The 27044-nt window shown below is 45.2% G+C and overlaps 1 long non-coding RNA gene across 1 annotated transcript in view; it reads left to right on the forward strand.

The window, feature by feature from the left end:
* Positions 1-1170: 1170 nt before the first annotated feature.
* Positions 1171-27044, forward strand: part of LOC144762098 (uncharacterized) — a 283904-nt gene continuing 258030 nt past the window's right edge. The window contains exons 1-2 of the long non-coding RNA XR_013596047.1: positions 1171-1284; positions 11129-11262. This is a non-coding gene — a long non-coding RNA (uncharacterized LOC144762098). The remainder of the gene's footprint in view (positions 1285-11128; positions 11263-27044) is intronic.

The raw sequence follows: 27044 nt of genomic DNA on the forward strand, positions 1-27044 counted from the left end.
GCAATTTTGGCCTCTAGTAAACTAAAGGTGGAAATCTCTTCAATGCTGGGCAAATATAGTATGATGTCACCTCGGAGCTGCAGATAGCAAATGAACGGTACCTGCTGCAAGAGAACAAATGTCCCACTTTTCTCTTCAAAAATATTACCTAGTGTGAAATAGGGATATAATTTAGAGTAGAGCAAAGATTGACCTATTCTTTAAAACATTTTAATCCAATGTTTTTCGAAAAATGAAATATAAGTAATAAAGACAATTGTAAAATATTGAGTATTTTAATGTGGAGATAATTTTGTGATTTCCATTACTACTAAGGCTCCCCCTTTCAGTTTTTACTGATATTTGCAGAAATATAGAGACAATGTGTTGTCTGTCTGTATTTATTTTTGAAACTTTTTTAAGATTTTACATATTAACATGACACAGGTGTGTATTTCGAGACCGACAAAATGATGATATATTAATGTATTTTGGCGGTTACAGTCATTGGCCTATTCACGGTCGTCCCGCGCTCCATTGTCTGTAGGGGGCCCCATAGAACGCTTTACCTCCTCCGCCCCCCCCCCGGGGGCCCCATAGAACCCTTCACCTCCTGCCCCTCCCCCGCCAGGGGGCCCCATAGAATCCTTCTCCTCTGCCCCTCCCCCCCCAGGGGGCCCCATAGAACCCTTCACCTCCTGCCCCTCCCCCGCCAGGGGGCCCCATAGAATCCTTCACCTCCTGCCCCTCCCCCCCCAGGGGGCCCCATAGAACCCTTCACCTCCTGCCCCACCCCCCCCAAGGGGCCCCATAGAATCCTTCACCTCCTCCCCCCCTGGTGTCCAGTGACCCTCCTCAGCCTGGGTCTGGTTCAGCCCTCACTGGTGCTCTGAAATCCCATTAACACAAACAGTGATGACGCTGCACTCACCCCTGACCCGGGGATCCTGCTCTGTCTGCAGCAAACCCTGAGGTCAGGGGTCAGCTTTCAAGATAGGACATTAGTCGCACTGCGCATGTGCAGACCCTTAAACGTCAGTCTTGATGCCAACTAGTAGCTGAAGATCCGCGCGTGCGCAGTTACCATTCGATCTTTTCACAAGTACGTAGCCCGAGTTGCGCACGCGTAGAACTACACTCACCTCCAGTGCGCTCGCTCCCTCATAAAACCGTGGCCAGTGGATGGCGCATGCGGAAGTGACGTCCTCTGTTGCTGCAGCCAAGACGTGTGAGGTGCAGACCGTGCAGCTGCAGCCCCGGGGGCGCCTCGAAGCGGAGGCTTCATCTCCAGGCGCTGTGAGGCTGGTGAGTCAGAGGGGAGGGAAGGGGGAGAGGGGAGGTGTGTGTGTGTGACCTCTGTCATCGCCCCTCCTCCCTCAGCATTGACCCCTCAGACCCTGTGTCTCCTCCTCCTGGAGGCTCCTCGAGGCCTTTACAAGAAAGAGTTCATCAACCATTCGTGAATTCTGTATCTATGTCCTCAGAGCGCAGGTGCTGAACAATCATTGGCAAAGCCAAGAGATTTCACCCATGCAAAGTCTCCTGGCTTTGCCAATGTTTGTTTAGCCATGCTGCACAGCTCAAAGCAGAGCAAAGCGCTGGCACCCCAGAGTGCACCGCGGCCTGGGACTGTGTTATTCTTTGTCATGTTCACAGCAGCTTGCGTGCTTTGCATCATGTCTAAATAAGCATTGACAAAGCCAAATACCTCTCATGTTATCTGAGAGCTGTTTGGCTTTGTTAATGTTTTTAGTGACGATGCGAGGAGCGTTGGCTGCAACATTACTCCAGGGCTTCCAACACCTGGGAAATGTGGGGATGATTTCATAAGCACAGTCACTCATTTAATTACAATACACAAGCAATATTCCCTCTCTTTTTATCCTTTGTGTGCGAGAGAGTAAGGTCTCTGTGTGCTGCAGCCAAGACTATGTCAAGAACCTGGCCACGCGTGTAGACCCGGGCTTTAACTGGGATGAGAAAACTAGGGTGTCTCTCAAAACGTGTGACCAATGCAATGAAGGGTGTGGCTTAAAAGCAATTAAGGCAGAAATCTATGATTTTCATAGTGTGCCACCCAACTGATGTTTTGCTTCTTCTCTCATTGAATTCAGATATATAATGCAAGTAACATTACACCTATAAAAAGCCAGGACTATTGGCTTTGTCAATGGTTGTTCGTTGCAGAAAGTTGTATATAATATTGAAAATGCTTACGCTCTTGTGGTAGAGGTTGTGGCTTAATACTCAAGCTGCCGACTTAGGAGATGGGTGTTGTGTCTCGGGTCAGACTAGCATTCTGTGATTCTCTGCAAATCAATTAATCTCTCCATGCATACAAAAAAATCTTGTAAATCACTCCAATAATTTTGGGTTGAATTTGTACTATATAAAACTTGCTGTATTTTTTTTCTAAATGCGGGGCTGATGGTTTGCTTTTTGAAAGAATTTATGTTAAATGCAGCCCATGACGGTCGCTGTGATCAGGGGAGCAACTAGATCCAGCCTTCGGGGGAGGGGGGGCTAACACTCCCAGCCAGGGCTGGCCCTAGCACTGGTCGCACACTGTGCAACCGTCTTTTTTACCGCCCCATCTCCCCCTTCTCCATGAATTCCCTCATTACCACTCTCCAACAATGCACCTCATCTCTCTATAGCACCTTTGTGACAAATCTTTCAGTATTTATGTTAATCACAGCATCCGTCATGGGCTGCCTTTAACATAAATACTTTCAAAAGGCAAACAATCAGCCACACAGCTGCGCTGTATTTAGAAAAGAAATGCATCAAGTTTAAAAGCACAAATGTGTGCTTTGCGCTGATTCTGAAAGCGGAAAAAGGTGTCAAAAGGGAAGAGACTTCAAATTTTCTCCAAGACCCCCATTACCATTTCAAATGATCTCACTGTGGATACTTCTACACATTAGTAAGGCCTGCCTCACCAGAATAGTATGTTTGGAAATCATGTATTTGTTTGCATTTCTAGAACAGTGACAGAACTTAGCTGCTGTGTTTAAATAAGATTAGACATATTTAAACATTGCAGCTTAATAGAATAATTGTAAAAATTTTGAGGCGGGGGCCCTGCAAAAAAAAAATTCTACACAGGGGGGCTCGGAACTAAAAACTTTGAAGACCTCTGATTTAAGGTATAAACTACCCTCTGGTTTACATTACAAGGATATTGCAAGATAAAGTCATGGACCTCCCAGTGACTTGCAATATACTGTTTACATATGGTAGGGATATTTTATTTATGTTACAGTTCTTGGTCATGCATTCCATCTTCTTTCACTCAGTGCTCTTTTAAAGTTTTGTGGCACCTTTTTAATGAAAAATACGAGATGAGAATGTAACAGTTGTTTTTCACTTGTAGCCAAAATGTTATGTAGCTTAATGATCAAAACCGTGTATATGATGTCTGGTAACACCTACATATATTCCTGTTGTCGTATAGCAACTCAAGCAGTGCAGTAAGTAAAGGTGTTTCAATAAGTGCATCCTTATCAGCTATTGAAGAAGAATTTCCAGGGGAAAAAAAACTGAAGAAAGAGAGAGGGCTATGACCAGTCTCACTTTATTTAGGTGACATTGACTTTTCTGTCAAGCGACCTGGCTTTCATATTCTCTACAGTATGCTGCTGGGGCCACTGTGACGTCTCAGCTGGAATCTAATACATTATTACAGTAGAGTAGATCTGTTGTTTTCTTATTGCAGTTGGCCACAATTAGACAGTAATAACTTATTACAGTTGAGTTGTGACATGATGCCTGCTGCCAGAGCCAACAGCCAAGGTGAAAGGCTGGTCAAAGAGCACCAATACCATTCAGACGGCAAGTGCCAATCCACTGTTCAAAATGGATAATGCAAGCATCACCTTCTTCGCGTACTTTACCGTCAAAGTTCAAGCTCTGAGTCGCAGTTTCACAGCGGTCAAAAAAGCCCTGGAAGATAAATAAATTAAATACTCCATGCTATTCCCGGGTAAACTCCGAGTGGAATCCGAGGGGAAATCATGGTTCTTCCTCTCTCCGAAGACGTCTGGGAATGGCTTGACGGGTGGAGAAGAGTTGGACGATCACCGGAGGGTAACAACAGCAAGAACCTCCGTAACAACCAGCGCGCTCCACTGGTGTCACATGAACATCACTTGGAAGGCGACCTTGTAGAATGATCCGGAGCCACCATGCTGGATTCTATTCGTCCCTATTGACTCCACTGGGTCCCATACGAACTGTCTCAGTTGTAATCCGTGACCTATATGATTCAACTTCCTGGGAATCCGTTAAGAACATCAATTGGAGCTACTTTCCCTGCCGAGAACATGCCACAGTGACCTTCTCTGTTTATATTGCATATTTGTTACCAGTCTTCTTTACAAAGTTTACTAGACCAAAGATCAGTCTATTCTTTACGTTCTGTATTATGCTATAAAATACATCATATTGAAGAAGGCGAGGGGTTGTGGTGGTTAGCCAGGCACCCTACACTAGATGGGGCGAACAACAGCCACTTTGCCTGGTTGGGGTGTGGAAAGTTGTAATTCCACTGGCAGGGGGGAAGGGAGGGGGGTTATTTTAATGCTGAGAATTCAGAGTAAGAAGCCTTCGCCTGACACAGATTCTATGCTACGCACGTTGACTATATGCTGAAAAGAAGAGTGAGCGGAACCCTGTAAGTGTCGATATATCAGATCACTACTTTGAATGTGATGGGCTATTTGCAGCAAGTTTATCCACACTGTTTATCCCCTCGACTCTCAACCACTGCCTAGCATTACAGACACAAGAGCTATGAAGCTATCCATAATGACATGGAACGTTAATGGGTTGCGGAGTAAGATAAAAAGGGGAATAGTTTTACAGTACCTCAAACAGCAACTTCCATATCTAGTGCTGCTCCAAGAAACGCACTTAGTAGGTAATAGTTGCAAGGCTCTTAACAGATGAGGACACACACTTCTAGTCCACGCAGGATTCACGTCAGGCTCCAGAGGCACGGGTTTACTCATACGTAAAACTCTTGCCCTTACACCCACCCGGGTATGGAGTGACCCGCAAGGTAGATTTGCTGTGTTGGAGGCGATGTGGGAGGGCAGACCACTTAATTTAGTATCAATATATCTCCCACCTTCACTTGGTAGAGTTGCACTGCAAGACCTGGGCAAGATTCTTGTAGATATCCCCCAGGGTACTCTTATATTAGGAGGTGACTTCAATATGGTGATGGACGAGACATTGGACAGGCACCCCCAAAGACCATTTCCCCGACGGACTAAGCAGTTGGCCGATTTTGCTCAAACGCTGGGTCTTACTGACATTTATTTATTTAGAAAGTTTTATAGACTGCGAACAAAATACTCCCGGATATCAGAGCGCTTTACACACATGGGGGTATAACGACAAAGAATCATTAACAAAGCATTTTGTGCAAAGATGCATATGGGTTATAAAGACAAAAGCATCATTAACAAAGCATTTTGTGCAAAGATGAATATGGGTTATAAAGACAAAGAATCATTAACAAAGCATTTTGTGCAAAGATGAATATGGGTTATAAAGACAAAGAATCATTAACAAAGCATTTTGTGCAAAGATGCATATGGGTTATAAAGACAAAAGCATCATTAACAAAGCATTTTGTGCAAAGATGCATATGGGTTATAAAGACAAAGAATCATTAACAAAGCATTTTGTGCAAAGATGCATATGGGTTATAAAGACAAAAGCATCATTAACAAAGCATTTTGTGCAAAGATGCATATGGGTTATAAAGACAAAAGCATCATTAACAAAGCATTTTGTGCAAAGATGCATATGGGTTATAAAGACAAAAGCATCATTAACAAAGCATTTTGTGCAAAGATGCATATGGGTTATAAAGACAAAAGTATCATTAACAAAGCATTTTGTGCAAAGATGCATATGGGTTATAAAGACAAAAGCATCATTAACAAAGCATTTTGTGCAAAGATGCATATGGGTTATAAAGACAAAAGTATCATTAACAAAGCATTTTGTGCAAAGATGCATATGGGTTATAAAGACAAAGAATCTTAACAAAGCATTTTGTGCAAAGATGCATATGGGTTATAAAGACAAAAGTATCATTAACAAAGCATTTTGTGCAAAGATGCATATGGGTTATAAAGACAAAGAATCATTAACAAAGCATTTTGTGCAAAGATGCATATGGGTTATAAAGACAAAGAATCTTAACAAAGCATTTTGTGCAAAGATGCATATGGGTTATAAAGACAAAGAATCATTAACAAAGCATTTTGTGCAAAGATGCATATGGGTTATAAAGACAAAAGCATCATTAACAAAGCATTTTTGTGCAAAGATGCATATGGGTTATAAAGACAAAAGCATCATTAACAAAGCATTTTGTGCAAAGATGCATATGGGTTATAAAGACAAAAGCATCATTAACAAAGCATTTTGTGCAAAGATGCATATGGGTTATAAAGACAAAGAATCATTAACAAAGCATTTTGTGCAAAGATGCATATGGGTTATAAAGACAAAAGCATCATTAACAAAGCATTTTTGTGCATAGATGAGCAAAACCAATGATTACCCATATAGTCAAGGCAAGGCAACACGGTGCCTGGGTGGTCTGGCTGATCGTTGCCATAAAAGGAAAAATAGTGAGTCTCAAGATTCCCTTAGCCTATATTCATGTGAATTTAGCCAAGAGGATCGATTTTACTTCTTTTTTGAAGGATGCCGTGGATGAGATAAGTCTAGTTTCTGGAGGGAGAGCATTTCAGATCCTGGGCGCCATCCCTGAGTAGGATCGTTTATATGTTTTTTTTCTTGTGGAATCTTTGTGGTTTCAGTAGTAGATTTTCTGCGCTTCTTGTGGCTCTAGAGCCACCCGAGATTGTCAATTTCTGAGCGAGGTAACTGGGCGAGTTGTGATGTAAAGCCTTATGCTTCATGCACGCAATTTTCAGGTGTATTCTAGCTTCGTATGGCAGCCAGTTCAAGGATCTTAAGCCAGAAGAGATGTGTGAGCGTTTGTTTGAGCCAGTGATGAGTCTCGCGGCAGCATTAATAGAGGCCCTTAGGGGTGCGGCTGTCGATATGGGGAGGCCACAGAGGGCGACACTTCCATAATCTACTCGCGGGATAACTAGAGCTTGGACTGCGGTCCTGAAGTCATTGGCTGGCAGGAAGGGTTTCAGCTTCCTCAGAGTATTGATTTGGAAATTAGCTCCCTTAGTTGCATTACTGATATGTTGCTGCATATTGAGATTGCAGTAGAGGGTTATGCCTAATGATTTAGCTGAGTCCACGATGGTTGGTTGAACGTTGAATGCAGTAAGATGTTTAAGCCAATCCTGAATGATGGGGACTTTGGCGGATGGAGCTATTAGGAGGAATTCCGTTTTTAGAGCGTTAAGTTTGAGATGGTTCCCTGCCAGCCATGTCTGTGTGTTCCTAAGCGTTGTGTTGAGTAGTTTGATGTCTTCAGGGGTGTTTATTTTCAGGTAGAGTTGGGTATCGTCTGCGTACATGTGAAATTGCACGTTAGATGTTTGCGACAGTGAACAATGTCGGGGATAGGGAGGATCCTTGTGTTAAATGCTACCGCTTCACATCCATCCACAGTTAAAGGGTGAAAGAAGGCGTTAAGGGAGTTATGATATATAACTGCCAAATCCCCACCTTTTCTCAGTGGCCGATCACTCGTAAAACTAAGGTAACCAGGGGGAGTGGGATTAACTAAGTCCGGGCCTGAGGCCGCATCCGTCCATGATTCGGTCACAAAAGCGATTTTGATATTTTCTTCCTGTATTAACATCGCGCACTCCAGGCTGTGCTTTACCAGCGACCTAGCATTCAAAAGGAGGCAGTCAAAGTTACATCCCTCTGCTTTATATTTACCTCGATATGTTCTGGATAAGGCCTTAATGGGGGACATTAGTACGGCTGGGATCGCACTCATGCAACCTGAACAGGCACGCGGGCTTGATGATTGGTCCTTATCCAGATTTAGGACTATGCAGTTGGGTTTTCCCCCTGGCCCAATCAAGTTTTTCAGTGTATCTGCGCTATATATCACCCTATGTAGTTCCCCCCCTAATGTAACCGGCAGGGTTCGTGCCGCTAGGCACGGGACAGGCGCGGACGGGCGCAGACGGGCTTGCCTTTGGCGCGCCTTCATCGCGGTCGCGTCATCACAACCTTTATGCAGCAGGGGAGGAGAAAGACTAGACTGCTTGGCCTTGGTCCACCACAAGATGAAGATGGCGGCCGTCCGGTCGCAGTTCCCCCCTTCTTGTCTCCGACCTCGTACCAGGCTAAGGGCACAGAAACTCGTAGATCAGCCTGCCCCTCCCGCCACTGAATCGGAAATGTATGAAATTGGGGGTAAGTTAGTAAACTACCTCCGTTAAAAGGGAGCAGCGCACAGGACCCGGTAAAAACACAGTAACACACAATATCAGCTAAGACACGATAAAATCAGTATGTCCTCCCTAGCTCCCGGCTCACGCCAAAAGTTTTAACGCTATTGTGAATAAAAACGGAATAAAAAGAACAAACTAGCACTATGCATAAAAACAGCTGCAGTAATGTAACAACATGTATGGCACATAGTTCCCGAAAGATTTCAGGATTTCACCCCAGAATCAAGGCTGCAGCTGCGCTCTATGTTTGCCCACTGCAATGAATTCCAAACAAATCCTCAGATTATTTTGTCAGAACATAAAGGAAGAATCACTTTGAACAAGACGGTTTCCATGATCAATTGCGATCCGAGACATTCAGCAATCGCAGACATGTCAGGCCCTGTATGAGGCTTATTGGCGGGGTGTGCTCGGCATGGATTTAAGATAAGGAAGCTAGAGGGAGAGATATTCAAAATCAAACATATTTGGAGGTATTGTGAGTTTAAAAAGAATGTAAAACAACTCTGTACTGCGGTTTAGCGCCTAGACACCTCCGGGTAATTGTTGAGCTTTCGAAATACCTATAAAATCGCTATGTACATTTAGCATCCCATAAACAACTCTCACACCAGTGGCCCTTTATCAAGCGCAGTGAGGCCACAGTCGCGGAAAGAACAGACGCGCTCGTAGTTTGCGCACCTCCAGCTTCACTGTTCTCAAACCGTGCTTTGACATCAGCCACCTTCCCTGGGGTCCTTTACAGGTCATTTGCATTGATCTTCCCCTTTCTTGGAGTGATTGAAATTCAAAACAAGCATTGAAAATGCAATAGGTCTCGCCTTTCATTAAGTGAAAGCCATTTGCTTTGCCATACAATACCATCAGCAAAGCAAATGGCTTTTTTAATTTTATACAAAGATAACTACATGGGACCGTTGGGTATAACAAGTACATCGGCATGGTGTAGCTTTCACCGCAATGTCCACAACCATCTGCTATTCTGCCACCAAGTCAGAGTTTCCCTACAATTCAGGGGCAAGCCAGCTTTTGGCCCTGGTAGGAGACAATTCCATGGGAAAGGATCATAGTAAAAGACAACTGGCGATTTCCCCTCTACAAGACTGAAATGAAGAAAACATTTCGAGAACCTTGTTTTTCTGAAATTGTGGAAAATGCAGCTAAATACATTTTAGACATGTAATCAAGTGTCACTTTTAAATACTTTATTTGTGAAAGTACCATTTTTAAAAAGAAAGGTGAACGGGAGCACACTGCCGGACGTACTAGCACTCCGTTTCGCTCAGCTGCGTTAAGGTAAAAGCAGTGCATGGTAACACTTCAGCTAATGTCTTTAGTTTTCACCATTGTTGGTGCAGCAGTGCAGTGTTTCTCGAGAGATGTGTTTCAGGATAGTTGTAAAAAGTTGTTTTCGAGGTGCTGGCAATGCCACCCACTGTCTTTGCATGTCTCTACTTACTAAGAGCAGGTCCATCACCCACAGCTACTCACCCCATCCGCTCAAGGGAGATTTTTTAAAAAGCACTATCCATCCCTGAGCCCTAAATCTCATTATTATCCCTTAACCATGTCTGAACCCTAAAAGCCCCCACTATCCCTTAGCACTACCCTCCTCCTAACCCTAAAACTACTTAGTACACCTTAGCACTAGCCGGAACTCACCCCTAAATCCTCCTTACTACCCATTAGCACTTCAGAGCCCTGTACCTTAAAAAAGCCTTGCTGTCCCTTACATTACCCATGTTTGAATCTTTAGCACCACCTATCCCTGAACCCTAAAAACGTACTACACCCATAACGCCTAAAAACACCAAAAACCGCAAAGGTGTAGTACCTTTTCACATTTGAAGTATATATTCTAGTTGCAAGGTACATCCGTGTTATGCTGACCCAGATTGTCCACCTGGGGGACCCCCCCGCCGACACCTCACTACATCGATTTATAGAAGAGGATTCTTACAAGTTGTTGCTCCTAATCAGTGGCTTTATCCTTTTACATTTTAATATACGTTTACTTTTAATAGCCTCCTTTCTATCTTTTCTAAACAAGATATTTTCTCAGTTTTGGTTTGTCAGCATCTTCTTTACTGAAGGTCATATTTCTGCAATCTTTTCACTTGCTACTTGGGAGCAGGATGAGGTGTTGCATACATGAAGCCTGCACTGAATATTGTCTCCCTCCAAGTTTAATGGACATCCTTTTTGTGACAAAAGGAGTGATAGAGGTGATTAGTGGGCCGAAACATGACCCATCTCTCAGTTTATGACCCACTCGAGCTCTGAAGCTGGGTGATTCCTTGTTAGTACCTAGTACAGCGCCAGCTGCCAGCACCAGAGTTCTGCTAAATAATGAGCAAACCTGCATGCTACTTGTTCCATCTCAGCTTATTTCTCAGATGGGTTCCAACAACATGAGATAGATCACTGCATTGACATGTGGGGAATTGGTTCTTTTCACTCGTTGCGCAATTCCTTTGTTTTAATCATTTGCTTTGGTGCTTTATGTTGAATTTTCTTTTCAACCAGACTTGCCTCTGAAAATTCCTGTATTTATTGTTTACTTTACAGCTTACCTAATATTCTTTCACAAATATATCCTAGAGGTTTAGAAATAATTGTATCACATCACCTGAGCACTTACAACTTTGAGAAGTACATACAGACTGATGTTCAATGAAAATGTTATCTGTGTGACATAAGCTTACTTGAGCTTTCTCTTTATGTGCTAGTTTATGATGAAAAAAAGAAATCCCTTTTGTCCGGACAAGTAAGAAAATATCCGGAGAAACGGATTCTTTATTGCAAAGACTTTCGAGTTTTCCACTTTTGGTTAAAATGTACGAAAGAAGAGGAAGTTAAAAGGGTAAGTTTGAAATGGCAGTTCACATTTCAGTTTTTTTTCTTATTTTCTGCTCTTGTCATTACTTTTCTCTTGAGTAGTTTAAAGTCTGTAGTCTATTCAGAGATCAATCTATCTGCCTTTAACCACCTCAATTTTGAATAAAGTAGTGTACGCATTAATTTTTGCTTGGCATTTAAAATAGTGCAAGTATTCATGTTTAGTTTATACTTTTACAGGTCACTGTAGATGTCAGGCTTGGCTTACTCTGTTTTTACACCTATATAGTGCAGGAATTCACAAAATGCAGGCGACTCTGCTACAGAGCCCATCCGAAAACTAACGAGCGCAATCTGTGCGTGCAAATCGACCACAGGTCTTGAGATGCTGGCCTATTGCTTCTACTGTACTAGACCACTTGAGTATGGATGTTAATTAAGGGTCGCAGTGGTCTTAAATGTATGTGGGGTGTGTGCTTACGATTTAGAGTGTTTGCGTGAGAGGGCATATGTGTGTGTTTTGTGTGTGAGCAAAAGTGAGTGAGTCAGTAACATATAGTGAGTAAGTGAGTGAATTTCAGTGGCTGTAAGTATGAGTGAGTCAGAGACAGATAATGTGTGGGTGAAAGTGTGAGTGAGTGAGAACTTGCATGAGGGAGCGTTGGACAGTGTGAGTGAGAATGAATAACAGTGATTGAGAATGAGTGTGAGTGATTGAGAATGAGTAAGAAGGAGAATATGTGAGTGAGAGTAAGAATGAGTGCAGGTGAATGAGTGAGAATTATTGTGTACGTGCAATTGAGTGAGAATGGATGGATGAGTTATAGTGTGAGTGAATTAATATAAGTAAGACTGTGGTGTTATGTCTGAGAGTCTGCTGTTGGCCTGTAACAAAAAATCTGCCAGTATGTTCTGGCATAATGAGCACCCATGGTAAAATAATCATATTGGCATACTAGAGGAAACTCTTGGCAGGGCATTAACGGCAACATTCTGGCACTGCTGCATTGCATATCAATGTTGGCATATGGGAGCAGCCATCAATCAATCGGTGTTCTTATAGAGCGCGGCTACTCACCCATTAGAGTCTCAGGGCACTCTGGGAGGGAGAGGGGAAAGCTGAGGGGATGTGGATCTGCGGTTCAGGGTTCAGCCGAAGAACCAGGTCTTGATGTCATTCCTGAATTGCGGCAGCGATGGTGTTGAAGACATGAAGAGGCAGGAAGTTCTAGGTCTTTGTAGCGAGGTAAGAGAAGGATCTTCCTCCAGCTGTGATCTTGCGGATCTGTGGGATGGTGGCCAGAGATAGTTGGTTGGAGCAAAGAAGTCTGGTGGGAGTGTAGAAGAAGAGGCGTTGGTTGAAGAATGCACGTCCAGCATTGCAGAGGGTTTATAGGGATGCGAGAGGAGCTTGAAGGTGATTCTTTTGTTGATAGTTAGCCAGTGCAGGTCTCTCAGGTGACCAGTAATGTGGTTGCTGAGTCAATCAATCAATCATTTGTAAAGCGCACTACATACCCACGAGGGTCTCAAGGCGCTGGGGAGGGGGGGCGCTACTGATCGAACAGCCAGGTCTTGAGTATCCTCCTGAAGGTCAGCAGGTCTTGGGTCTGTCGTAGGCTCAGTGGGAGGGTGTTCCATGTCTTGGTGGCGGGGTGGGAGAAGGATCTCCCACCGGTAGTTGTTCTGAGTGGGATGTTCAGGATGAGTTTGGCTGAGGGGTTCTGGATGTTATGAAGTTTCTTTTGGAGTATCTGGGTGGTACTTGCGTAGGGTGAATTGCCATAGTCGACTGCTGCTGACAAGCGTGTGGATGACTATTGTCCTGGACTCAGCGGGGATCCACTTGAAGATCATGTGAAGCAGGTGGAGCGTGTGGAAGCAGTAGGACGACAAAGCATTGATTTAACAGTTAATTTGAGAGCAAGAAGTCTAGGATTATGCAGAGGTTTTGTGCGTGGTCCATGGATGTAGGGGGCTTACTGAGCGCTGCGGGCCACAAGGAGTCATCCCAGGCATAGAGTAGGTGGAGCTCAGGATGAGGACTTCGGTCTTGTCTGAGTAAAGCTTGTGGTAGCTCGCCATCCAGGTGGCGACAGCTTTCATCCTGTTGTGGAAATTGCTCTTGGCGGTTGTGGGTACTTCAGTGAGAGAGAGAATCAGCTGGGTGTTATTGGTGTAGGAGACGATGTTGAGTCCGTAGCATCTGACAATGGCTGCAAACGGGGCCATGTAGATGTTTAAGAGGTTGGGGCTCAGGGAAGATGATTTATGTGGGTTCTGAATTGAAAGGTGGATGTTGACTCTGTGTTTGATCGGTGATGATGGAGCGGATCCATTTTAGGGCTTTGTTGTGGATTCCGCAGTCGTGGAGTTTTGTACAGAAGTTTGATGGGAGATGGTGTTGAAGGCGGACGAGAAGTCCAGGGGGATGAGGGCAGCAGTTTTGACTAGTTTGAGGTGCAGATGTTGTCTGTATCGGCGACGAGAGCGGACTCAGTTCTGTGGTTGCTTCTGAAGCCCGATTGGGAGGGGTTTAGGATGTGGTTCGTCTCGAACTCAGAGAATTGGGAGTTGATGGCTTTCTCGATGACTTTAGCTGGGAAGGGGAGCAAAGCGATAGGTCTGTAGTTCTTGAGTTCCGCCGGGTCGGCAAAGGGTTTCTTCAGCAGGGGGTTGACCTCTACATGCTTCCAGTCTTCAGGGAAGGTGGCGGACTCGATGGAGCAGTTGATGGTTTGGCAGAGTTAGAGTGCGATGGAGGTGTTGGCTCTGTTGAAGATGTGGTGATGGGAGGGATCCTTGAGGGTCCCAGAGTTCATGCTCTTCATGATCCTGAGGGTGTTGTCAGAAGTGAGGGTGGTCCAGTTGGGTAAGAGTATGTTGAGCAATTCCAGTTCCGTGTCTTCACGCTGTTTGTCTGGGCGTGTGAGGAAACCGCGAGGGAGATGCTGGCTGCTGGCTGCTGGCTGCTGCCTGCTGCCTGCTGGCTGCTCTCGGCTTGGCAACCCCCCCGACTCTTAGCCCCCAGCTCGCTGCCCCCTGCCCCGTGCGACCTCCACACAAGTGGGGGCATGCCAACGACGGGCAGAAGCGAGGTAAGCAGGAGCGCTGTAGGAGCTGAGCTGAGCGGGCGAGCATCAACACTCACACATACGCCCAACACAGCCCCAAATGCAGCGCAACAGCAACAGCAGCAACAGCAAGGCAGGAGACGAAGCCGGCTGCGGGGCACAAGTTACCACGGAGCCCAGAGTGTGTCTGCCCCTCGATTACCAGTGCCAATACGACCGGTTGCGGCAGAAATCCAGCCTGCGATCTGTGATCTGAGGCCCGGGGAGAGGCTGGGAGAAGCCGCTGCAGTTATAATTGCGGCTGCCATTCGGGACCGGACCGTCATCCGCAAGCACCGCCTATCCGCTGCCCTGTCCAGCTCTGCGCTGCAGGTGACGGTGGTGAGAGAGGTTCCAGAGGTGAGGTGAGGTGTGCCCTGAACTGAGGCTTGGTGCGGTCAATGCCGAAGGACGCCATAGGACGCCATAGGAGTGTGGAAGAGAGGTGTAGGGGGGGCAGTGTGGCTTGTGGCCTGCGGTGGGCAGAAAGGAGGTCAGAAAGGGGGCATAGTTCACAGACCAGGTCCCCAACACTGAACCCACTCCATTAGCCACTATCAGTTCCGCCCCACCACACCCCACAAGAGAGTCGCTTGCCATCTCCTAGTGCTTCCCGGCCATCACCTTCAGGGGCAAGAAGGGGCCACTAGGGTCTGAGAGAAGGCAGACAGCGGTAGATAGCGGACATTGGACAGCAGTGTGTGCTGAGTGTAAGAAGCGCAAGGAGGGGTCCCCTGCTATCTCCTGCAGCCCTAACACTCCAACTGGGCTCCCCAGCCTTTCCTCCACCCAGGGGGACAAGGGCAGGACCAGTGGAGGTAACTGAAAGCAGCGAGCAAGCGTCTGTGCAAACCCCAGAATTAATTATAAACAACTACCAACTGCCAGACGCCGCCGCATGTATATCTGTTGATAGCAGCCGGAGCCACAGAGTAACGCAAGGAGGTGGAGGCAGATTGGCTCAGCGGTAAAATTAGACCAGACATTGTGGTATATAAATAAATAATACCGGATCTATTTTTGAATGAATGAATGAATAACAGATAGCTCAATAAAATAAGAGTCAAGATTCGAGGTAGTGGGAGTTTTGCAGGTTTATTACAGCATAAAGGACAGGGACAGGATAACCTGCATAGGAACAGAATGACAAGGACTAGCGTGGCCCGGCAGCTGCCGGGGACAGGATCGGGGATAGCTAGCTCTAACATTTAATAACATTACATGAGCATATATACATAACGCAAACACATAGCATTACATTGCAATGGGCGTAACAGTGGGTGGAGCAGTAGGCATGACGCGTAGCAGTCGCGAAAGATAAGAGCCAAAGAGGGTGTAACGCAGACATGTGATGCAAACGTAATAGAATATGTCATGAATGGGCGGAAACATTGGAGGGGGCTACCTAAGGAGCCGGGACCTCTAACCTGGTGGTTCGCGCAAACTTGGCAATGACGTGTTACTAGGAGAAGCTGGGGGCTATGAACTCTGTGCTAGGAGCAGAGACTAAAGTCTGGAGGGTCGGAGCGACATGTACCTAAACCCTATCTAGTATCTGATGTTTAGGGAACATGTTGATATAAACTAGAAGTCATGAGGGGAGAAGCTAGCAGACTCTAAGGCTAGAGCATACATTTATTCTACATGTAGTGCGTGATGAAGAATATTAAATGACCATTAAATCCAGTATTTCTCTTACATGGAGCCGAATAGGCTAGACAATGACGGAAACTATTGATGCAGTTCAGTAGCTTAGGAATGCAGAGAAGGAGGACTAAACTGATAGCTGGAATCATAACATAGTCTTGGCAGACTCAGAGGCAGAGCCAAGCTGCACCGGGCACTGCGAGGCAGGAAGTAAGTGAAAGGTTGAGGATACAGGTGGGGGCTGGATCGCTCCTCAGCGAGGGTTCAGGAGACAGGAGCTGAATCTGATGTCCGGGCCCTTTTGAGGCCTGGAAACGGGGACTTTATAATGAAATAACGTGCACACTGAGAAACGTGGCAACATAACTTTACATAGGCCTGACACTCATATTATTCATGAGGACTGGGAAATGACATACCAGAGGTGGACACAACTATAATTGCGTCTTGAATCGGACATGGGGAATAACATATGCATATTGGTCATGCACACATTACATATGATGGATGACTCGTAGGGACATAGAACATGACAAAATTTACTTTTCCACATTCCCTCCTTTTCACTACGTTTCCATCAGGAAACATCAATATTCATGATACCATCTATCATTTCATACAGTACCATTTGTTCATCTCGAATTGTCTTGGAACGGGATTTAGAACGGGGCTTGGGACTAGGAATACAAGAGGTAGCACACATGCCGCAAATCGCAGGGCCACATTGTATACAGAGGCAGCAGCTGAATATGATCGCTACTGCGATACCTAGAAAGGACAGGACTTTCCATCCCCATGCAGAAATTATATTCCAGAACCAACCGGACCATGTCCAGGTGCCTGGATCTTGGTGTAACAGATGGGCAATTTTGTGAAGTCTGGTTATAGCTGAATAAACAGACGGCGCGTTATTTGGAATGAAAATGCAGCAACTAGATCCGATGACTCTACAGGCCCCGCCCCTATCGGCCAGTATGACGTCAAGGACGAGACGATTCTGGAGCACAACAATTCTCATAAAGGATTGCTCTTCGGTTAAGTTACCTAGAGCGGAGGCAGTCTCATCTACTACAGCTTCAAGGGTTCTTGTTAACCTACGAATTAGCTTACTATTTACAACTGTGCCTAAATAAGGGAAAACACCTTTATCAATATCAATGAATTGCTCTGCAGCAGTTTCAGTATAATCGACAATCGGGAGGTTTCTCTTGTGTCTAGTATGTACTAGGTAGGAATTCCTATGGTAGTCAGGTGGGGCTAGAAAAACAGGTGGCAGTAGGAAGGCAATGTAACAGGTTCCCTCCCAATCGAGGGGCAGACGAACATATGCAGTTTGACCACAAACGAAATAAGAATGACGTGAAGCTTTGAAAATAGATTTCCCACTGTCACTATACTTGATAATAGTAGTACAATCACTATGTCCTACATGTACGGAACCATAACTACGGACACATAATTCACCTTTGACTGGTAATACTGAAATAGCAGGTGAATCTGGAGTAGTATCAGACTGAACATTCAGGACCATAAAATTCGACGAATAGTTACCTAAATTGTACACTTCATTTTCTAGATCTAAACCTGTTCTGTGGGGGAGACCTTGCTTGTCTGGGAAACATGTGCTGTTAAGAAAAGACCTATCTGTTGAGGATGACGTTAACGTGGACCATGCCCCACACGAACCATTATGTGAAAACGGATAAGGAAAGAGTGGCAGAACTCCCTTTGACGTCTGGAAAGGGGGGAGTCGACCACACACCCAACAATTAGTGGCATTGCTGGTCTGGTGTGAATAATGCAACATACGGATAAATGTATTGTTACGCATCGCGAGGCGGTATGAATATTCATGAGGAGGCAGATCACTAAACGTGTGTTCTACTGTAACATTAGAATGCTTATTTACATGGGGAACTGGAAAACACAGGTAAAATGCGTAACTGGTGCAGGAAGTCAAAATACTGAGAAATTGTATCAATGTCATTTGCGGGACAGTCCTTAGGAACAATGTTTTGACAAGTCTTGATATCCTGGGAAATGTTCTTAGAGACCGGCTTTAATCCGTAGAATTTCTTGACGTGCGAAAGATGCACCCAGCCGCGGCGTCCTTCCAATTTCACGGCTGTACGGGTGGTGAGGAGGACCTGACGGGGCTCCTTCCAACGTGGCTCCAGTGGGCTTGATCTGTCGAAGTTACGTACGAGCACCATCGAACCTGGAACGATTTCATGCGGGGCCACCTCGGTATTGTCTGGAAATGCGGCGGCAACCTGTGAACGACATGAGTTGAGGGCAGACATCAAGGAAGCTAGGTAATCTGTCAGCATATTACATGAAACATCAGTAATACTTCGGGGTCTAGGAGTACCCCACATGTTAGGGGGGCGGCCGAATACGACCTCATACGGGGACAGACCTGATCTGGAATGTGCGACCATGCGCATATAAAACAAAGCAACTGGCAGAGCTACTAGCCAGTCCACACCTTTCTCTTTACATATTTTGGCAATTCGAATTTTCAGAGTCTGATTATGTCTCTCGACTAGACCAGCTGCTTCAGGATGGCGTACACAATGAAACTTCCACTGGTACCCTAACAACAGGGAAACGTGCTTCATCAGTTCAGATGAGAATGGCTGACCGTTATCAGAATATACGACTCTAGGGAGTCCATATCGAGGGAAAAACTCACGAACCAACTGCTTGGCAGTGGTCGCGGCTGTGTAATCTGGGACTGGATATGCTTCTGTCCATCTGGACAAAGCGCATACAACTACAAGAACATACTTGAAACCTCGACATCGCTCCATCTGAATATAATCCATCTGGAGGACCTCAAAAGGGTGGTCAGGAGGCTGGAATCCCCCTTGTTCCACCGGGACACTTTTCCCTGGATTAAACTGACAACATATCATACAGGTACGGACTTTCTGCTTGGCTGCAGCTCGTAAATGCTTGTTGAACCAAATGTTCTGGATACTGTCTAACATTGCTTTTTCTCCTAAGTGTGCTGGACTATGTGCGGTATTAATGATGACTTGAACCATAGAGTCGGGGAGAAACCATGTGGTTCTTCCCTTCGTCACCCATCCTTGATCTGTCTGGACCCCTCCTTGTTCGGACCATTTCCTCATTTCATCGGGAGTAGCATGTAACTGGATATCTATGACATCCTGGGTGGGGTCCTTAACTGTCATACATGTAGTCGGATCTGGAGTATGTGTCTGTGTCGGATTAACTTGAATGTCTAGAGTCTGTGCTGTAAGCTTAGCTGTGCGATCTGCTAGATCATTACCCTGGGAAATAATGTCAGTAACTTTCGTATGTGCTTTGCATTTCATAATAGCAATGGAGGTCGGTAAATGTATTGCATCTAACAGAGCTTGAATAAGGAGACCATGCTGAATCTTGGTTCCATGAGAAGTCATGAAACCTCTCTCTTGCCAAAGCACTCCAAAGTCGTGAACGACTCCAAATGCGTAGCGTGAATCTGTGTAAATATTAACTTTCTTTTCCTTGGCGTGTATACAGGCTTGTGTCAGAGCAACTAGCTCTGCTGCTTGAGCGGACAGAGTGTCAATGCGGTGTGTCTTAATAACTTCAGTGTCAGTAGTCACTGCATACGCGGCAACTAAATCTCCTGTACTAGTTCTCATACATGACCCATCCACATAAAGTGTCAGGTCGGGATCTGGTAACGGAATGTCTGTCAGGTCTTGTCTTGGTTTTGTCATAATGTTGACTACTTCCACACAGTCGTGTGTGGCAGGATTTGAATTAACTGATGGTAACAGTGTAGCAGGGTTCAGGACGTTGCAGCGTCTGATTTCTATGTGTGGCTGAAACAGTGTCAATTCATAACCCGTTAAACGTGCTATTGTCAAGTGCTGTGTTTGTGTTCGATTTAAAAGAACTTCCACGGAGTGTGGAACTTGTACTGTCAGGGAGTGTCCTAAAACTATGGAATCACTTTGTCTGATAGCCAGTGCTGTGGCTGCAACTGACTTGAGGCACGCAGGCAAAGCCTGGGCGACTGGATCTAATGTGCTAGAAAAATAAGCACACGGCTTGTATTGTCCTGCTTGATCTTGTGTGAGAACAGATAATGCTGTACCTTCGCGTTCAGTGACGAAAAGTGTAAAAGGCTTACTGTAGTTCGGTGTAGCTAGAACTGGAGCTTGACATAAAGCTTTCTTTAACTCGTTGAAACTAAGTGTATGTTCAGATGTCCAAGGGAGGACAGTCATTGCGGCTGCCTCCTGTGTCGTTAACTGTATCAGTGGCTTGGCTAGAAATGCATACTGTGGAATCCATTGTCTACAATAAGAAGTAAGGCCAATAAAGGCACGCACCTCCTTCTGGGTTCTGGGCTGAGGAAGACTCGCTATCAACTGGATACGGTCTGGTGTCAACTGCCTACCCCTCTTGGACAGTAAGTGTCCTAAGTAAACCACTTGCTGGACACAGAATTGAAGCTTCGAAGGGGACACCTTGTGCCCCATCTCGGCTAGGAAATACAGAACCGTCAGTGACGCGCGCTCGCAGTCACGTTCAGAACGGGCTGTGATCAATAGATCATCGACATACTGGAGCAGGGCAGTGTCAGTTGGCATATGAATGTTGTCAAGTTGTCTCTTAAGTGCTTGGCTGTAAATACTAGGGCTTTCTGTGAAACCTTGAGGAGCTCGTGTGAACATATAGCTCCTTCCATTTAAACAAAATCCGAAAAGAAACTGGCTGTCTGGATGAATGGGAACACTAAAAAATGCATTCTTAAGATCAATTACAGTAAAGAATGTGGCTTCGGAATCAATAGCTGTCAATAGGGAAGAGATATCGGGGACAACTGGGTACTGAGGAATAATACATTTGTTAAGTTCTCGTAAATCAATCACTAATCGATATACTGGGGGTGCATTTGGATCAGTACGTTTCATGACTGGAATGATCGGAGAGTTACATACATTGGAGTTAGTTTCTACAACTACTCCTTGAGCCATGAGCTCGTCTATAATTTTGGATAAGGCTGCTACAGCCTCAGGTGGCAATCTATACTGTCTGATTCGTGGTAACACTACACCTGGTTTGAGAGTCACACGATGGGGTGTGATTTGCATGTAACCTACATCAGTTGGACCTTGCGCCCATAAATGCTGTGGGACATTAGACAGTCTTGAATCAAAATCTCGTAATACATAGTGACCCTTAAAGTCACGTAGGAACAATCGTATTCCCTCGGGGGAACAACAAATAACTGCACCTAACTCTTTCAATGTCTTAATGCCTAATAGGTTTTCTGGACATGACTTAGTAAGTAACAGATCAGTAGTGCGGGACAATGGACCTACTTCTAGAGTGACTGGCTTTGAAATCTCATTTACGATAGGCTTTCCTGAAAATCCAAGGGAAACATTTCTAGAGCCTGAGAGCGGAGCCCCTGGAACTTCGGCGTGACTAATTGTGGTCCTACTTGCCCCTGTATCAATCAAAAACTTTCTGTCTTTCCCTAATACTTGACTGTGAACATAGGGACCCTCTTGATCTACAGGTATCTCGATGAGAGGCAAACCTACCTCCCTCTCTAGGCTGTTTCATGAATACTGCTGATACTCTGGATACTCAGACTGTGCATACTGGTACATCTGCGATGTAACATGCTGTGTTGCAGCAACAGGCTGCGATGCTGTAACTGCCTGTGGTGCATTCTGTGACTGAGGAGTCTGTGAAACTTGTTCTTGTCTAGGCGGACGTGGTCTTTCTTTAGTCTTACCAGTAGCTATGTTATGTTTCAGAACTGTACACTCGTTTATGAAATGACCTGGCTGTTTACAATAGTTGCAGTTCCCTTTAACGGGTGCTGCAGGATGACTGGCTTGATTCGGACCCCTCTTCTGACTGTCGTGAGGAACAGATTGTGCAACTAGCACTTTCATTTTCGTATCTTTCATACGTTTTCTTTCGTGTTCTTGTTCTTCTCTGATTCTATTCTGATGATACTGGAGCATCTGGAGCATCTGGGACGGGGTATTAGCTTGCCAGGTACTTTCGACTTTCAGAACTCGGTTTTTAATTGGTGGACTTGAATTCTCGACTAATTTAGTAACGAAAAGGTGAGGGTACGACTCACTACTTGTCTTGAGACCACTGTTGATACTAAAGCACTTTTCAAACCTAGAATAAAAATCACTAATATCTTCATCTTGTTTCTGTTTACAGGCTGAGATTGCATCCCAGTCTTCCTTTTTCGTTGTTAATAATCTGGGTAAAACTTGAATCAATAATTCTGGTAATTCTTTACATTTATCTCCGAGACCAGTACCTGGTACACGTATCTTATCTTCTGCTTCTAGGACTGCCCAATCTATCTTTTTCTCTCCCACCTCCCATTCTTTTTCTTTAAGCTTTTCATACACCCCTGCGGGCAACAGAACCTTTAACATTTTAATTATATCCGGGTATGTGTATTCTCCCATACGGAGCATGTCTTTTAATTCTCTATGGAACCCTGCTGGATCTTTGTCATGACAGGGAATTAATTTCTTCATCTCTAGAAGTTCCATCTTGGTAATTGGAGTGTATACAAACACTCGCTGCATTTCGCCACCCGCTCCTCTGACTGGGTGGACTTCTCGTAATGGATTCTGTCTGTCTATGTAAAACGGTTTACTTTCTGGGGGTGAGACATGAACGAAATGCGGGTTCAAAAACGTTCTATATTTGTGGCGCTGTTCTAGAATTACACTAATTAAATCGGTACCTAGACCTCTCCATCTATACTGGAGTAACTCGTTCAGGATATCATGTAGTGGGCCTGGATCAGAATGTTGACCCTCATACAGAATAATGAGGTGCTGAATCATATACATACCCACCAGTCGCTGCTCGGCTGGGGGCATTTTCAGAAACATTTGTGCCACTATTTCGTCTGGAAAAGTGGTAGAATCAGTAATCCATCGGACTGCTGACCGAACTATTTCTTGTTCATGCATAGTACTTAACTCACTATAACCGATTCGTGATTTCAGAATGTGATCGGTAGCTTGGAATACTTGTTCTAGGGAACCTTGTTCTGGTGCTGAATGATGGAAAGTTGGCTTGTGTTCTAGACGTAAATGGCGATCTGGAATTCTAGGTTTTCCTACATACGCTATTCTGGCGGTATTCTCATCGTCTTCCTCTTCAGGATCAGAGGTACTTTCTTTCTCGCTTACTTGTGCTGCTTTACGCTGTTCGTGTATCTTTATTATCTCCCTACGGATTTTCTTGTACATACTTTCCATGGCACCAATGGTATTGTGCTTTCCTTCGGCTATATTATCACTCCACTTTGTTAGAGTTTTCATTTCTTCCGGGTCTTTAGACGGGTAATCCTGTTCTCTTATTAGACAGTTAATTAAGAACTTTAATATCATGCGCTGAATCTCGGCTTTCCTTTGAGACATGGCATCGCTAATACTTTGTGGGTCATCCCCTGTACGGATGAAACGATATATCCTGTCTAGATCTTCTTTCATATTCGGCAGGGTGACTAGATACTCGGTCACTCTCCTTACGCGTACGGAATATAAAACCATATTAAACTCGCCTGGAACTGGATCATAGACACATTCGCCAAGGGTTTGCCTGATTTCTGCAACCGACTTATTATTCTTAGGAGTACGCTGTGATGCTTGAGCATGTAATTCGAGTGCTGATAAACGTTTGTATGGCGGCGGGGTTTGAGGAAGACTTCCTCCTGCGGCCCCTAAACTAGAATCATCAACTGATGCTTTTCGTCCTGGCAGGGTGGGTAATTGTAACGTGGGCTGGACTTGTATGGCGGGCTGACCCGGGGGAGCTGTTAAGGGCACCCCGGTATCTGGGGGAGCAGGAATTACCTGATTTACAGGGACGGGCGGAGTGCGAACAGGATTTGCATATTCTGGGACTGTGTCGTCCAGATAGGACGAAATGAAAATATCAGCTGCGGTCGGTTTGTGACGTAGCTTGGTCGGAACTAACGGTGGCGGGAAATTACTGGATGCCTCCGGGGTCGCTTTTGGCAAGCCCTCGGCAAGAAGAGGATACATACCCTTAATGAGGGCATTCCTCTGTCTGTCTAATTGTTCAGCTTTGACTTGTTCACCTATCTCGATTAATTCTCTTTCTTGGGCTCGTTCTTGGGATTCTCTACTTAGTTCTGACTTTCTGATTTCTTTTTCGGTTCTTTTATGAGCTTCTTTGCGCCATAGCTCGATGGCGTCTTTCTGTGATTGTCTGGCTTTCTTTTTCCATAATGCCTCCTCTACTCTCATGATGCACTCGGCATCCCACGTACCTGATACGGGCCATCTATACTTTTCTTCTAGCTCCTTTGTATACTCTACCCATAAATCTAAATATAATATGGCGCTTATGCCATGTTTCTGATACATAAAGTGACCTGGACTGTCCCTAGGCGGGACGGGAACTGCTGCTTCCAGCAGACCCTTTCTAGTCTTTAACTGACGTAATTTTGAGAAGAGCGGCATGACTGGACTATAATCTGGACATAATACAATACACAATAAACACGATACTTATTCCCCATTCATACCACGACATTAAAATACATGAAGGACATTTAAAATAACAGGTCGAACAGAATACTACCTGGAAATACTGTGAACAGGACACTTGAAATTTCTCGAGAACAGAACTGACCAGAACAGAAACTAGATGCACTGCTGAAACAGTACGAAACTTACCGGTCTCTTAATGAGACACGTCAGGACCCGTATCCACCGAAGTGAACACTTCGTTTGTGGGACTGTGTACCACCAACCCACAGACCAGAGTCAATTAAATTGACCCTGTCTAGATACCACCCCAGTAACGGTACTCACCGGGCAGCAAGAACGGAAAGCCTCGGACTGGACTGCACTGCTACGACGACGGACGACGAACTTCGGACCTCGGACTTCAGTTACGGGTGGACCTCCGGATACCTCGGACCTTGGACTCTTGGCTTGGGCTCTGGTCGGGACTCGCCGCGTTCCTCCACCGTCTCGTCTGGATGCTGGACCGCCTCCTCCGTCTCCTCCGTGGGCCTGAGGGATACTTGAGCAGAAATATCTGCCACTGCGCAGATGAGTTCCGTCACGACTGCAGAGGGTCAGGGGGTCGGCGTGGCTTCACCGACGCGTGGGGAAAGGGCAAGTCCCTATTCGGGCGCCATTATGTGGTATATAAATAAATAATACCGGATCTATTTTTGAATGAATGAATGAATAACAGATAGCTCAATAAAATAAGAGTCAAGATTCGAGGTAGTGGGAGTTTTGCAGGTTTATTACAGCATAAAGGACAGGGACAGGATAACCTGCATAGGAACAGAATGACAAGGACTAGCGTGGCCCGGCAGCTGCCGGGGACAGGATCGGGGATAGCTAGCTCTAACATTTAATAACATTACATGAGCATATATACATAACGCAAACACATAGCATTACATTGCAATGGGCGTAACAGTGGGTGGAGCAGTAGGCATGACGCGTAGCAGTCGCGAAAGATAAGAGCCAAAGAGGGTGTAACGCAGACATGTGATGCAAACGTAATAGAATATGTCATGAATGGGCGGAAACATTGGAGGGGGCTACCTAAGGAGCCGGGACCTCTAACCTGGTGGTTCGCGCAAACTTGGCAATGACGTGTTACTAGGAGAAGCTGGGGGCTATGAACTCTGTGCTAGGAGCAGAGACTAAAGTCTGGAGGGTCGGAGCGACATGTACCTAAACCCTATCTAGTATCTGATGTTTAGGGAACATGTTGATATAAACTAGAAGTCATGAGGGGAGAAGCTAGCAGACTCTAAGGCTAGAGCATACATTTATTCTACATGTAGTGCGTGATGAAGAATATTAAATGACCATTAAATCCAGTATTTCTCTTACATGGAGTCGAATAGGCTAGACAATGACGGAAACTATTGATGCAGTTCAGTAGCTTAGGAATGCAGAGAAGGAGGACTAAACTGATAGCTGGAATCATAACATAGTCTTGGCAGACTCAGAGGCAGAGCCAAGCTGCACCGGGCACTGCGAGGCAGGAAGTAAGTGAAAGGTTGAGGATACAGGTGGGGGCTGGATCGCTCCTCAGCGAGGGTTCAGGAGACAGGAGCTGAATCTGATGTCCGGGCCCTTTTGAGGCCTGGAAACGGGGACTTTATAATGAAATAACGTGCACACTGAGAAACGTGGCAACATAACTTTACATAGGCCTGACACTCATATTATTCATGAGGACTGGGAAATGACATACCAGAGGTGGACACAACTATAATTGCGTCTTGAATCGGACATGGGGAATAACATATGCATATTGGTCATGCACACATTACATATGATGGATGACTCGTAGGGACATAGAACATGACAAAATTTACTTTTCCACAACATAACCACATCAGTTCCTTTGGCAGCAAGGGGTGGCTTACGTCAATACTTTTTGGAATACCCACGAAACGGAAAACCAAACCCAAAACAGACAATAATAACTCCCATAGTAGTGTAGCCAATTTACCAACGATTCCACTAATACCACAAATTTACTCGATATTTGGCTCAACGAATCCTACTGGCAAATTCTCGTTTTTGAAAGACCCAGTTGCAGCAATCTACTCAATCCCAGCAACGGCAAATGGTCTCCAAAACCCACTGACACCGTGCTAAGTATTTACACAGACGGTTGACAAATCAACTTCCTCGTCTCACCCAATGCCTAGCACAGTGCACACCATCGGAACTGAAGAATTAGGCACGAGTAAACCAACAGCTCAAAAGGCTCAGAGCCCAACATGCCAGGGGACCAACAAGTACATATAGAATGGGGAGGTCATGGCCAGGAGCAAGAGCAAGCAAAGCACAAAAAATCGCATGGTTTTACGGACAGGATTACGGATAGCACTTAATGCATATAACTCAAACTAGAGTAATAAGGACAACTACATTACCAGTATCACTAATCAGCGACACTAACCTGGACCAACTAGGGGTGGGGAACCCCCCGGGTTCAGGGTACGACTGAG

The sequence above is a fragment of the Lissotriton helveticus genome, chromosome 6, assembly GCF_964261635.1.
Source record: "Lissotriton helveticus chromosome 6, aLisHel1.1, whole genome shotgun sequence".
In the NCBI taxonomy this organism is placed as follows: domain Eukaryota; kingdom Metazoa; phylum Chordata; class Amphibia; order Caudata; family Salamandridae; genus Lissotriton; species Lissotriton helveticus.